We start from the raw sequence: 13431 nt of genomic DNA on the forward strand, positions 1-13431 counted from the left end.
TAAGAGTTGTTCCAACACAAAAATGTAGATGGCAAAAAACACTGATAGTAAGTCTGGAGCATACCAAATATTGATACTAAACCAGCGGCAGCGGGGGGGCAGCGGGGGGGCAGTGGCAAGCGGCAGCGGGGGGCACACAGCAGCAGCGGATCTTGCCCTGGTGCGGCGCCCTCCGGATGGCGCCCTGCGCCCTCCGGAAGGCGGCGCCCCGGGCAAAAGTCCTGCTTGCCCGTGGCAAGATCCGCTACTGATTGTTACCTAACATCTGTTGCCATTCCTATGAAGGGTTTAGTATCAATATTTGGTATGCTCCAGACTTACTATCAGTGTTTTTTGCCATCTACATTTTTGTGTTGGAACAACTCTTATTGCACAGTTTCGATTATGCCATGCAAACAGTTATCGAGTAACCTTCTTTACTTTAGTATTGACACAGTTTCATTATGTTGCGGTTATTCCACATGTATGTTCTGCATTCATTTACATTGGCGCAACCCACCCTTTTGAGTGCCTTATAATTGTTATACAGATGCATGTGGAGCATTGAGTTCAGCCATGGTTATGTCTAACCTATACGGAAACTTGCACTGCACTTGCACTTGACTAGATACCGCTCTTGTTGAGATATGTTCTCTGTTTGTTCTCAAAGAAGTTTGATTCATGCTATAAGTTGTTCAGTACTATCATCACACCCTGCTAAGGATTCTCCTGTTTTTTGATTTTTGACTTTATGTTTATATATATGCAGGGCCGGTGCTAGGGTGTTCGGCGCCCCCCTGTAAACTATAAATTTGCGCCCTCCCATATTCCTTTGGCACGCGCCGGGAAAAGGGGTGTGGGATCACAAGTAAGGGGCATGGCCACACAATAGTGCCCCCATTTAAAATGACACCACAATGTAGCACAATCTTATTCCTCTTATACATAATGCCCCACCCGTAGTAGTAGCGTCATATGTAATGCACCCCAGTAGTAGTAGCATCCTTATACATAATGCCCCCCAGTGGTAGTAGCCTCCTTATACATAATGCCCCCCAGTAGTAGTAGCCTCCTTATACATAATGCCCCCCCAGTAGTAGTAGCATCCTTATATGTAGTGCGCCCCCAGTAGTAGACGCGTCTTTATACATAATTCCCCCCTAGTAGTAGTAGCAGCGTCCTTATACGTAATGCCCCCCCCCAGTAGTAGTAGCGTCATTATGCGTAATGCCCCCCCTGTAGTAGTAGCGTCCTTATACGTAATGCCCCCCCCAGTAATAGTAGCGTCCTTATACATAATGCCCCCTAGTAGTAGTAGCGTCCTTATACGTAATGCCCCCCAGTAGTAGTAGCGTCATTATGCGTAATGCCCCCCCTGTAGTAGTAGCGTCCTTATACGTAGTGCACCCCCAGTAGTAGTAGCCTCCTTATACATAATGCCCCCTAGTAGTAGTAGCATCCTTATATGTAGTGCGCCCCCAGTAGTAGACGCGTCCTTATACGTAATTCCCCCCTAGTAGTAGCGTCCTTATATGTAATGCCCCCCCCCCAGTAGTAGTAGCGTCATTACGCGTAATGCCCCCCCTGTAGTAGAAGTGTCCTTATACGTAATTCCCCCCCTGTAGTAGAAGTGTCCTTATACGTAATTCCCCCCTAGTAGTAGTATCGTCCTTATACGTAATGGCCCCCCCAGTAGTAGCGTTGTTTCACAAAATGCCCCCCCTGTAGTAGTAGCGTCCTTACATGTAATGCCCCCCCTCAGTAATATCGTCATTATACGTAATGCCCCCCCAGTACTACCATCCATAAAGTGCGCGTACACAGACATACCTCACACACACACACACACACACACACACACACACACACACACACACACACACACACAAACAATTCACACATATATACACACACATACACACCCACCATATATACAAACACACACTTCTCTCTCACCCTCTACTTACCTAAGCTAGTCTCCCTCGGTACAGCAGCCTGGTCCGTGTAGCTCCGCCCCTTCTGGACCGTTTAGCTCCGCCCCTTCCATACCGTTTAGCTCCGCCCCCTTCCGTCCCGTACACAGCCGCTGTCACACAGGTGAGGGGAGGGGAGGGAGGAGGCTTTTCATGCTGCAGGCGCTGCTGCCAGTGACTGTCATACAGTGACAGACACAGCAGCAGCAGCAGCAGCAGCAGGGGGGCCAGGACGGCGCAGCAGGGAAGGGATGCAGGGCAGGGGGAGCGCCTCTCTGTCCCAGCGCCTCCCTGCACTGCATCCCTTCGCTGAGCGGGTAGCGCCGGGCCTGTATATATGCGTTTTGTGTCTTTTCCACATGGGTTTTTGTTTCTGTTTTTGTAAGGTCTCCTGGCAACGGCTTACGGGAATCCGGTGCGGTCCCGGCACCCGTCGCACTTGGTGTGACGTCATCGACCCTAGCCGCAGCCTCGGGATCACGAGTTCACATTGTGAGGGTTTTTCACTCTATAAAGGTATGTGTTTATTTTTGTGTTGTATCCTGACGAAAGTTTTAATAATAAAACTGAAACGTTGATGACCGATAGGCTGCAATTGCCTTCATAATTTCTATGCTTACAAAGTCCTGAGAGTGCCGCCTATCTTTCGCCATATCTAATTCCACTTTGAGTGGTAAGGAGGGCACCAAGGCCATTACCATACTGCAGACTGAGTGCCGGCCACTGCAGCATCTATATATATATATATATATATATATATATATATATGTGTGTGTGTTCATATAATAATCCAATGCAATTTTATGGTCATGAAAATAATTATCTGCATTGCAAATGTGACTATGTGTGCCTGTATCTGCTATGTGATTTCACTGCAGTGTATTCCAGATATATCTATCACTGTATACTGTACCATAGTGGACTAGGTATGTCTGGGTCAATATACAGTGCATCACAGTATTTACCTATTACATGTAATCTACTGTGTACTCAGTCACATAATACCGGATTTATACGCAGGTGTTGTGTACTGGGTACTCAGTCACATGCTAACGGATTTATTTGCAGGTATTGTACTCTGTCTGACTTCATCGTACTAAACCGCTCTCTGTTGCATTTGTGTATAATGTTTAACATGTAGGGCAGTAAATCTGGGGACGCTCTTGCATCCTGCAGATCATGCACAACAGATTTACCTGAGGGGGAGGTTTTGTGTGATGGTCTGTGTACTATGTCTCATACATCTCCCAGTCAGTACGCAGCTCCTGTAATCAATCTGGAGCCAACCTGGGCTGCATTCTCAGACCTACTGGGTACTCTAGTTGAACACTTTATACCCCTATAGCACCATCTGTAACATTACAGTCACTGATGTCCACATGGTTACTCCTCTGTGGTCGGGAAAAATTTACCTCACGGATTGTAGCGTATGACTCATTCCTTGGTCAGGCAAAACCCTATTCCAGGTCACTCTTGTGTTTCTTGGTCATCTAAGTGGGCTACTCCGTCCTCCCTATCCAATAATCTCTCTGATATTTTATCTGAAGAGAGGGGGATCATACTGTCCTGTCAGTCCCTATATTAGGTGTTTCTGACAAGGATTTTTCATTGCTAAATGATACCACTGCCCTTGTGGTTACTGGGAAACAAATCCTACAAATCACTGATGATAAGAGGATTCCCCTACTGTGGTTAAACAAACTGATATGTTCACATGTCAGAGGGTAAATAAAACTCTGTTACCACAATCTGACCATTAAGTGTACATCAGACAAGACTCCTGGTCTAATCCAGGGAAGACATTCCCCCTGTCTACAATGGGCATTAGCTCGATATCCTCCCCTGCAGAGTTATATAACAAGTAGGTAATTCACTGCTAGTGAACTCATGTGTCACCCATCGGGTGTCATCGACTCTACCTCTCACCACTGTCCCCTCAATGTAGGAACCGACAGATAAGCGTGTTATGGGATGCCTGAAGTCTATTACTCCCTTACGGGTGTTGTACATAGACCACGATTGTGTCCTCTTGGGGCTGCAAATAGATTGATGACTGGATCAGGCATTAGAGGAAGAGCTGCCCGAGGATATATCTGACAATGCCAGACATTCCCTGTCTCACAATATCACCGCCACCTTTTTTCTACACCAAGAGGCGTCCCCTGAGGCGGGTGTGTTGGCTGCCAAGGCGTCGAATATATCTGTCCTGGATCACCGTATTCTGTGGTTGAGGTCATGGAAGGTGGATCTGGACTCCAAAAGTACTTGGAGGTATTCCCCTTTACTGGGGACATTTTATTTGGGGAAGACCCAATTAAAAATTGGGTCTGAATCGGCGGCTACTTTGACTGCCTTTCTCCCAAATGCTACTCCTTCTGCACAGAAGGCATAAGGTACCACTTTTCCCTGCTTTCGGCCTTAAGGGAAAGCAAAGGTCAGGCATAACCGAGATTGTCTCCCCACAGCCACTAAGCCCAAGGCCTAACTATCCTGGGTTGCTCGTCAGCCTGCTTCTCATGACAAGCCTGCTGCATGATGGGACAGGCCTCCCCCTGGGGGATCCCAGGGTGGGGGGCCGACTTCTACGATTCATCCAGGTCTGGTTAATGACCACTACAGACGCATGGATGCGAGAAGTTGTCTCTCACGAGTACACAGTCTCTTTCAAGAGACGTCCCCCTCGCCAGTTCTGCACAATGGTTATCGCTTCGGATCCGTTAAAGGCGCAAGCTCTACAGATAGTTGTGCGTTCCCTCCTGGATACAGGAGTTGTAGTGGCAGTACCTCTGTCCCAGAGTGGCAAAGGATGCTACTCAACCCTATTTCTAGTCCTGAAACCTAATGGGTCTTTCTGGCCTATTCTCAACCTGAAATCACTGAACAAGTTTGTGAGAGTGTCCAAGTTCCGTATGGAAACACTGCGCTCAATTGTACTGGCCATGGAACCTGAAGGCTATATGGTTTCCCTGGATATACAAGATGCTTACCTGCATATGCCTATTGCCATATCGCATCAGCAATATCTGTGGTTTGCTATTGGCAACCTTCACTATCAATTCCAGGCTCTGATGTTTGGACTGGCCACGGTCCCTCGGATCTTCACCAAGGTTATAGCCGGGGTGACGGATCATCTCCGTTGCCAGGGAGTCAGGATCTTGCCATATCTGGATGATTTGCTGATTCTGGCAAACTCTCACGATGTCCTCCTCAGTCATCTACAACTGACGGTAAACTTCCTACAAGCCCACGGATGGCTCATCAATTGGAGGAAGTCCTCACTGGTCCCTGCTCGGAGCATGGTGCACCTGGGGACACTACCGGACACACACAGTCAACGGCTGTTTCTGTCTCCAGAGAAGGTCCTGAAACTTTAGGACAGGATCAGATACTTCCTTTCTTGCCCAAGATTATCGATACACTCAGCGAGTACTAGGCCTCATAGTGTCGGCTTTTGACATGGTAGAGTACGCTCCATTCCATTCCTGCCCTCTACAGAGGTTAATCCTTTCCAAGTGTGATGGCCTGCCTCATCGGATCAGGTCTCACATGATCTCCTTGACTCCGGAGGTTCATCTTTCACTGACCTGGTGGCTACAGGACCAGTAGTTGAGCAGGCACCGTCCATTTTTGTATCTCCAACTGGGTCCTACTGAGTACGGACGCTAGTCTGAGGGGTTGGGGCATGATGTTGGAGCAACACTCTTTCCAGGGTCGGTGGACCATGGAGGAATCACTCCTCCCGATAAACATTCTGGAATTGCGGGTCGGTGGACCATGGAGGAATCACTCCTCCCGATAAACATTCTGGAATTGCGGGCAGTGTTTAATGCTTTGTCTCTCGTCCCGCCTCTGATACAGAACAGGCCTATTCAAGTACGGTCAGACAAAGCCACTACGGTGGTGTACATAAACCATCAAGGCGGCACTCGAAGCCGCATGGCAATGATGGAAGTGTCAAAAATCCTTCGTTGGGCGGAACCCCTTCTGCCGGCAATATCGGCTGTGTTCATTCCGGGTGTCCTCAACTGGGAAGGTGATTTCATCAGTAGTCAGGACGTGCACGTCGGAGAGTGGCATCTTCATCAGGAAGTCTTTCAACTCCTAGTGAACAAGTGGGACCTACCAGATGTAGACCTGATGGCGCCTTGACACAATCACAAAGTTCCAGTCTTCGGATCAAGAACAAGGGATCCTCAAGCAGCGATCGTGGATGCACTGGCAATTCCATGGAACTTTCGGATGCCCTACGTTTTCCCTCCAGTGTCACTCCTGCCCACGGTATTACAGAAGTTCAAACAAGTAGGAGGAATACTACTTCTAGTCGCTCCAGAATGGCCCAGACGGCATTGGTTCTCAATCTTGCAGGGTCTATCGATATAGCGTCCTCTTCTACTTCCTCAACGCCCAGACCTCCTTGTTCAGGGCCCTTGTATTTATCTGGACCTGGCCAGGCTGGCTTTGATGATGTGGCTCTTGAAGCTTTACTCCTGAGGGCCAAAGGATTCTCTGAGGCGGTCATCCAAACTATGCTGAAGGCCCACAAACCGGCATCTGCACGGATTTCTTACTTCACCTGGTGTGCTGCTAAGAATTACAAGGCTTACAAATTCAGTACTTCCAGACTTCTGGCTTTTCTGCAACAGGGCCTGGACGTAGGCCTTCGTCTGGCCTCGCTCAAGGTTCATATCCCTGCCTTGTTGGTATGGTTTCAGAGAAAAATTGTGTCTATTCTTGACGTTCATACTTTCACTCAGGGTGTTTTACGGATTCAACATCCCTATGTCCCTCCAATGGCTCCATGGGATCTGTCTGTTGTTCTGAATGCCCTGCAAGGGTCTTCATTTGAACCTCTTGAGTCAGTGGACCTTAAATGGCTCATGGTCAAGGTCCTGTTCCTACTGAATATAGCCTCTGCTAGGAGGGTGTCGGACCTAGGCGCTTTTTTCCTGTCATCCACCCTTTCTGATATTTCACCATGCCTGGGCAGTTCTTAGAACTCGCCCTGGTTATTTGCCTGAGGTGGTGATATCTTTTTACCTTAACCAAGAGATTGTGGTTCCGGCCTTCATCTCTTCTGGTTTGTCCTACAAAGAGCGGTCTTTGGATGTGGTACGGGCTCTCCGAATATACAAGGAGAGGACTGCCTCTATCAGGAGCTCAGATTTTTGTACTTTTTGGTTTTCACAAACGTACCTGGCCTGCGACTAAGCAAACCTTGGCCAGATGGATTAGAATGGTGATTGCACAAGCTTATGCACAGGCTGGACCTCCAACTCCTGCTGCTACTAAAGCCAATTCTACTCGGTCTGTTGGACCCTCTTGGGCGGCCCGCCGTGACGCATCCGCAGAACATTTGTGCAAGGCGGCTACGTGGTTCTCAGTGAACATGTTCATTAGGTTCTATGCCTTTGATACTTTCACCTCCCAGGATGCTTACTTTGGTCGCCAGGTTATGATACCTGCTAAGGCACGTCCCCTCCCTTGAGGAACTGCTTTGGGACATCCCCAATGTATTCCCTGTGGAACACAGTGTACCCCGCTGCAGAAAAGAAGATTTATGGTAGACTTACCATTGTTAAATCTCTTTCTGCGAGGTACACTGGGTTTCACAGGGTGCCCGCCCTGACACACCTAGCTTATATGGGTTTGTATGGCATTAGTCGCTGGTCCCTTCTCCTGTCGTGAGAATGTGGTTCTATGTGACTAACATCTGCCTTCTCTTTTACCTGCTCCTGCATTGGACTGGTTAACGAAACTGAGCTCACAGTGCCTGGAGGCGGGGTTATAAAGGAGGCCCCAATGCATCTTGGGATAGCTAAAGCTTTAACCTGTTGGTGCCTGCATCAAGATCCATCTCTACACCCCAATGTATTCCCTGTGGAACCCAGTGTACCTCGCAGAAAGAGATTTAACAATGGTAAGTCTACCATAAATCTCCTTATTCTCCCTGTGGTTATGTGAGTTTCCTCTGGGTACTCTGGTTTCCTCTCATAATCCAAAAATATACTGGTAGGTTAACTGGCTCCCAACAAAAATTAACCCTAGTGTGTGCTGTATATGTGTGTTCATGTGACAGAGAATATAGATTGTAAGCTCCACTCGGGGAGAGACTGATGTGATTGGCCAAATATTCTCTGTAAAGTGTTGCAGAATAAATACTGCCCTCACTCTACCAGGCTGTGGTATAGAACATGTACACTGTCTAGAAAGACAGTCATTAGGTTGACCCCATATGACTGACGTGCATTAGGTCGACAGTTTCAGAAGGTGACCAGGTAAAAGGTAGACAATGGGTAAGGTCTACAGGTACAAAAGGTCAATAGGGTAAAAAACATTGACATGACAATGGTCGACACAAAAAAGTCAACACAAGTTTTTTAGGTTCCTATAGTGTAATTTTTGTATGTTTAACCATATCTAAGCAAAATCAGTGGAAATGTGTACCCTCGCGGGCTCGCTTCGCTTGCCATGCTTCGGGCAAGGTGGCTCGCTGCACTATGCCACAGGTTACTATTCCCAATCTTAGTCCACATGGATAGTAAATCAAGCAATAGATGAAAAAAAACAAGTTAAAAAAACTTGTTCCAACCATTTGTGTGTCAACCATTGTCATGTCGACCTTCTGACCAGGTCGACCTTTTCTTTCTATTGACCTTAAGCATTGTCTACATTTTACTTGTCGACCTCTTGACTATGTCGACCTAATGCATGTCGACAATATGGAGTTGACCTATTGACTGTCGCCCTAGACACTGTCGACCTATACATTGGAACTCACTCTACAACGCAAGGCAGATGAACTCAAATGGAGTGGTGCATGCAAACAGTGGGTGTACATGACTTTATACTTTTTACCACCCCCTTACATGAAAATGTTTCCTTTGCATGCATACAGTATGAGCATGTAATTGGCATAATTTGACAGATACCGTACTTTTAAAAGTTACCAATTCCACTTTTGCTACTAAAGCGGAGGTGGTGCTGAGAGATGAGCTCTTCCCCGCGCTGCCTCTCCCTATGTAGTAAACGGGTCCCGGGTCGCATCGGCCCGGCAACCCGTTCACACGGTCACTGACCCGGTATTCAACCTGGGAATAACCTTTCATATAACCCGGGTTGAATTACCAGGTCAGATGACCCGGTAAATTCTCCATGGGCCCTTTCACATCGCACAGTAACCCGTGTCGACCCGGCAATATACCAGATCGATACCGGGTTATTTGTGCGATGTGAAAGGGGTATTAGAGTGAAATCGCATAGTGTTTTCCCTACCGGACAGCCGAGCTACTGCATACACACTGTACAATATCGCTAGCGATATTGTACAATGATGACATACCGCGGCCGGCCCGTACATGCAGTTTAGTATGATACGTCCAAATTGAGCTGCTTGCACAGCCAAATGCTGGGGTCGATAACAATGTGTGGGACCGTGCTTCGTTCATCGTTCGTAGCATGCCCACTGGGCTATATTACAAACGATAGCACTCAAAATGGTGAAAATGAGCGATATCGCTTGAAATATCACATAGTGTATAGCACCATAGATGTATAAAAACTGTTCATGAGATCTTTTAATGTCACAATTATATTCTGCCAAAAATTCATTAGCAACATCACTGGATACAAAATGCTGTAGCTAAATAAAATCAACGCATACCTCCCAACATGACCCTCTCCAGGAAGGACACAATGCTCTGCTGCTGGACTTTTCTCTTAATCTATGATTTCCGGCACCTGTTTTAAACAGGTTAAGGCTAAGAAAGGTGTTTTACCACAGGTGAGGGCAATCATAAATTAAGAGGGAAGTCCAGGAGCAGAGAACATTCTGTCCCTCCTGGAGGGGGTCATGTTGGGAGGTATGTCAATGTTGTCTGTAAAATTGCCCACACAAGTAAAGGTCCATACAAACGGAGCGATATAGCTGAGCGATTTTGACTATATAGTCAAAATCGCTCAGAAAGTTAGTGCATATCGCTCTGCGTGTACACAGCCAGTGATAGCAATGCGCATCCCCGCCAGGTCGCTATCGCTGCTAAAAATAGACTGTGCAGGCAAGTCAATTTTGGCTAGGTCGCTGGAAAATAAAAAGCATCCCCTTGCTTAAATGAGTTAGCCAAAATCGCCCATAGCCAAAATCGCTGGTAAAGTTAGTAAAAATCTCCTACTGCCAGTTCAAGGGAAAATGCTCTGTCAAAATCTCTCATAGTTAAAATCTCTCCATCTGTATGCACCTTAACATTCAATAATAATCGTGTACAGTATATGCAGTTAACATATCATGGAAAAAATTATTTGACTTTTGGATACACTTTCTTTCTTTCTTTCTTTCTTTCTTTCTTTCTTTCTTTCTTTCTTTCTTTCTTTCTTTCTTTCTTTCTTTCTTATCTCTGCTTATAACCATACATAAAAAAGAAACTTTTTCAAGCACAGCCATCAAGTAATTTTTTAAAGTGTTGAATTAACAATATGCTAAAAAAAAAAAATCTGCATGAAAACCTTAATCAGTCACAAAGTTGGCAAATGATGCCTCATATCATCCATAACAAGTATCCATTACCGCTGGACATAGCACATTAACTGACTCATTAGGTATTTCAAACCATATGGACTTGGGCTTGGGCGGGTCACTTTGATAATATGCAGAGGTGATCTAGCTAATTATTGCAATGATGTGAGCTCAATCATTGGACCAGCCACACTAAACAGTGTCACAGCCTCTAGAAAGACCCACGTTGCACCACGACGATGACAGAGATGGGCGGCATGACCCCTTGTTTGTTGTGAAGTCATCGGTAATAAGGCAATTATGCTTAAAAGTTTTGTAGATTAATCAAGCAGATAGCAAACCTGGTCTCTTGTTAAGAAAAAAAAATGAACAAAAAAAAATTAAAAAGCAGACAGATTTCTCGGATTTAAAACGTGACAACTTGCTGTTGATTTTGTTTATACTGAGGAGGTATGTCAGCTGTGTAAATTTAGCAATGGTATTTAAAGATATGTGCCAGACTGGAAAACATGTTAATAGGGGATGTGCTAAAATGTCAGTATTAAATACCAGGAGAGTGCTACAATGCTACAGTGTTGGCGAGTGCAAGTTGCTCATATGCTGCAGAAAATGTAATATCCCTGCTGTGTGAGGCAGCGTAATCACAAAATCCTTTTAATTATTTTAGATGAACAGGCTGCTTAAAACTTACAGATGAAAAGTTTAGAAGTTTCATATTTTCCCAGAAGCATTGTTGTTATTATCTTAAAAAAAAAAAAAAATCCTGGCAAAAATAAAATAAAATAAGGAAACAGAGCAATTCACAGGGCCCCTGGGCAACAAACTTGTGGGGGGAAGGGGGGCCTATTAATATAATTGCATTACATTAAAAAAATAATATATAGTGAGTCTATGGGCCTAACTCAGACTTGATCGATAGCTAGGGTTTTTTTTTTGCAGTCCTGCGTTCGCATAGTCGCCGCCCACAGGGGAGTGTATGTTAGCTGTGCAAGTGTCGAACGCTTGTGTAGCAGAGCTGTACAAATAGATTTTGTGCAGTGTCTGAGTAGCCCAGGACTTACTCAGCCGCTGCGAACACTTCAGCCTGTTCAGGATCGGGATTGACGTCAGACACCCGCCCTGCAAATGCTTGGTCACGCCTGAGTTTTTCCAAACACTCCCAGAAAACGGTCAGTTGACACCCACAAATGCCTTCTTCCTGTCAATCTCCTTGCGAACGCTCGTGCGAATGGATCCTTTGCACAAACCCATCGCTGAGCGGTGATCCGCTTTGTACCAGTGCGACGTGCCTGCGCAGTTTAGACCTGATCGCCCGCTGTGCAAAAACGCAGCCTAGCGATCAGGTCTGAATTAGGTTCTACGTGTGGGAAGAAGGCCTGCTGCAGGGCAGGAAGGGCTGGGAGTGGGTGTGTCTGGGCAACAGACAAACACATAGGTGGGTCCAGGGGCAGCACACGGGTCCTCTTATTTCTGCCATTTTTATTTTTTATTTTAAAAGAGTGCAGTAGCAGCACTGTTGCTGTCTCCATCAGATTCAATATTGCCGGTGGCACTAGGGGGTAAGTTTACTAAGATGGGAGTTTTATTTAAGATGGATGTTGCCCATAGCAACCAGATTCCAGGTATTATGTTCTAGAAGGTGCTAGATAAATTAAAAGTAGAATCTGATTGGTTGCTATGGGCAACATCCCACCTTAAATAGAACTCCCATCTTAGTAAATTTACCCCCTGGTCTCTCTGCGGCTCTATCTGCATATGTACAGCAATGCCTCAGCTAACAGTGCATAGAGCAGAGTGTCAGACAGTGGAATGCTGGGAAGTTTGAACGTGCCACCGGCGGGGGATGCAATGGTTTCAGAGGTGATTTTTGGAGGGTTCAGAAGATGGAGACAGCTGTGCTCTATACATTAAAGGAAGCTAGCAGGGGGGAGTGTGCTGTGGACATTGAAGGAGTGGTGAACGGGATTGGGTGAGTGCTGTGAACATTAAAGGGGGGGGGGGGAGTGTGCTGTGGATATTGCAGGAGTTGGGGGTTTGCTCCCACCTACCAGTCCCTGGTGGTATGTATAACATATAAGTGTGTGTGTGTGTGTGTGTGTACGTATGTATATATGTATGTATGTTTGTGTGTGCATGAATGCGTGTGCTATATATATATATATATATATATATATATATATATATATATATATATATTAAATGCAAAGTCTGGCACTCCCAAAGCATGTACTTAACTGCAGCCGGTGCCCTCATAGAAGGATAAATATATAGAGCAGAGATGCGGTACTCCTGGCTTGAATAATTCACGGCAAGCTAGTACTTTGCAGCAACGTTTTAGTAGTCACACCTACTGTCGTCAGGCTTTAATACAGAATTAAAACAGTGTACATACCTTTATAGTATCATCCCATGTGCATTCCCGCCAGCTCGTTCCGGGACCGCTCACCCGCTGAGCCGCATAAGACGTGACGTCATCGTCAAGCGACGGCGCCGTGCAATAGACACCCATCACCATAACAACCATAGTAGCGTGCAGTGAACATTAGAGCTGGCTGCAACAATATAATAGCAGATAGTTAACAACTACATAGTTATCTTCATCTCATTTTGCACATTGTTACACAGCATCAAAGCATATCTGTTACAATTGTTGTCCATATCATAGCCAATACTCATATATGCTGTTTTACGATGCCACTGGCAAGTATCACATACCCCTTTTACACTCGCACACCCGGGTCACTCCCGGGATGCTTCCCGGGATGCGTCCCAGGATGCATTCCCGGGACTGACTCCTTTCACACTGCACTAAGACCTGGGATCGACCCGGGACAGCCCCATTTACACTAATCCCGGGATATCCCTGCAAATGCCTATGTATGTCATTAGAAATGGCCTTTTTCTGGCTCACATAGATGAGGTCACAGTAGTCAACATAGGAAGGGGTGGGGCCTGCTCACACCATTGCTG

The 13431-nt window shown here is 46.1% G+C and overlaps 1 protein-coding gene across 1 annotated transcript in view; it reads left to right on the forward strand.

The window, feature by feature from the left end:
• The first annotated feature begins 10667 nt into the window (after positions 1-10667).
• VRK2 (VRK serine/threonine kinase 2) overlaps positions 10668-13431 on the forward strand; it is a 183124-nt gene continuing 180360 nt past the window's right edge. Inside the window, exon 1 of the mRNA XM_063918204.1 lies at positions 10668-10747. The gene's annotated coding sequence lies outside the window, so the exon portion shown is untranslated. The remainder of the gene's footprint in view (positions 10748-13431) is intronic.

Source organism: Pseudophryne corroboree, chromosome 4, assembly GCF_028390025.1.
Source record: "Pseudophryne corroboree isolate aPseCor3 chromosome 4, aPseCor3.hap2, whole genome shotgun sequence".
Taxonomy (NCBI): domain Eukaryota; kingdom Metazoa; phylum Chordata; class Amphibia; order Anura; family Myobatrachidae; genus Pseudophryne; species Pseudophryne corroboree.